Below are 2,182 nucleotides of genomic sequence, written 5' to 3'. Positions count from 1 at the left end.
AAATATCTAGATATTTATTAAAATTACCATTTCACCCATAATGCATTAAATTCTTCGTAAAAGATTCACCGCGGTTAATTTAATTTATTCATCGACGAGTAATTCTAATCGGCATCAAAATATCTTTTTGATCATATAAACTCCAAAATATTAATAACTTTGGCTAAAAAGCCTCCGAGCCAATATCCAAAATAACAAATATCTAGATATTTATTAAAATTACCATTTCACCCGTAACACATTAAATTCTTCGTAAAAGATTCACCGCGGTTAATTTAATTTATTCATCGACGAGTAATTCTAATCGGCATCAAAATATCTTTTTGATCATATAAACTCCAAAATATTAATAACTTTGGCTAAAAAGCCTCCGAGCCAATATCCAAAATAACAAATATCTAGATATTTATTAAAATTACCATTTCACCCGTAACACATTAAATTCTTCGTAAAAGATTCACCGCGGTTAATTTAATTTATTCATCGACGAGTAATTCTAATCAGCATCAAAATATCTTTTTGATCATATAAACTCCAAAATATTAATAACTTTGGCTAAAAAGCCTCCGAGCCAATATCCAAAATACACAAAAATACATAAAGTATACTTTAAAATTATGGGTCTTACAAATACTTTCAATTGAGCCCGATATTAGAGGAATTTGAACGAATATTGAGTTACTCCCTAGAGAAAGGAAATCCTTATCGATATATTGGGCAACCACAGAGTTTGAACACCATTGTTGAAGTGTTGAAAATCGACACAAGAGAGTTAGCAAGTAAATAGGAGGAAAAAGAACCTATTCATGGTTTTTCAAGAAAAAATCTAGAGCAAAAGTGTCAGGATTTAGCCGTTTAAAAAGAATGGGATACTTTTATAGATGTTTTGGCTCTTATTATCTATGGTAATGTTTTATTCCCAAACCTTGATAATTTTGTAGACTTTGCTGCCATCAATGTCTTCTTGACTTTTAACAAAAATAAACAAAATTCAGTTCCTGCAGTTCTTGCTGATATAAACTACTCTCTGTATATGCGATATGAAAAGAAAGGGGGAACAATTTTGTGTTGTGTTCCAGTGTTGTATACTTGGTTCATGTCCCACTTGTTCAAGAAAGGGTATCACGTCGGTGTTAAAAGTAATAGTGAATGGGCTCAGAGAATAGCTAGCCTTACTGGGGACACAATTTCATGGTATCATAGAGAACAAGTGGTGGAGGAAGTAATATGTCAGTGTGGAGATTTTCCCAACATACCTCTAATGGGAACCAAATGATGTATTAATTACAATTCGACGGTAGCTTTGAGACACTTGGCTATCATATGTTGGAGAAACCAGATGATAAGTCGTTGGAAGCTTTTGTTTTGCACAATACAGGTATAGTAGACCCACCAATGTTATGAAGGATAAGTCGAGCTTGGGAAATGATCATTAGAAAGGGAAGAGTACTCGAATGCAGAAGTGATAGCATAAAAGAACCCTATCAACAATGGATAAAGAAACGAGTCCAAGAAATTAGAAAAGGAAAATAAGAGTCAGTTCATGGAGAGAAGCAACAAGGGGTTGAGAATTGAAAAGGAAAATAAACTTGACTACAAGATTGTTTGAGAGGTGCAAATAAAGAGTTAGATGTATGAAAGCAAGAAAGGAATGAAGCTATTGAAGAAGCCTATATGTGAAAGCAGTTGTGGACAAAATCAGAAAGCTCTAAGAGGAACATAAAAGGAGTTTGAAGATTTAAAGAAACAACTTAAAGAGATGGTAGCCGAGTACAAGAGTAAAGTAAAAAATTAGAGGCAACACCAAAAAGAAATTGAAGAATTACTCTCAAAACACCAAAATGCCTTAAGAATGGAAATGGAGACTTCTAATGAGTTGAAGAATTACATTGATTACCAAGAAAATATCTATAAAAACTTTATGGATGAAACCATATATTGAGAGGATCGTTTTATGATGTTGTTAGGTCAGTCGAAGAATCAAGAGATCTATAAAAAGCTGAAAGATGAAGGGAAGCATTGGAAATATTGTTTTTCAAAATTGGCAATGCTAGCTAATCAAGCAATCATAAAAGTTCCAAAGCATCTAAGGGAGATTGATGCGATAATGTATTCGCTCAATACTCCAGTCAAAGTCTACAAGTTCGTTGAATATTGCAAAAATTTGATGGAAGAATTGGAG

This window comes from Cicer arietinum, chromosome 6 (genome assembly GCF_000331145.2).
Source record: "Cicer arietinum cultivar CDC Frontier isolate Library 1 chromosome 6, Cicar.CDCFrontier_v2.0, whole genome shotgun sequence".
In the NCBI taxonomy this organism is placed as follows: Eukaryota; Viridiplantae; Streptophyta; class Magnoliopsida; order Fabales; family Fabaceae; genus Cicer; species Cicer arietinum.
Note: the sequence above shows the minus strand (reverse complement) of the source record.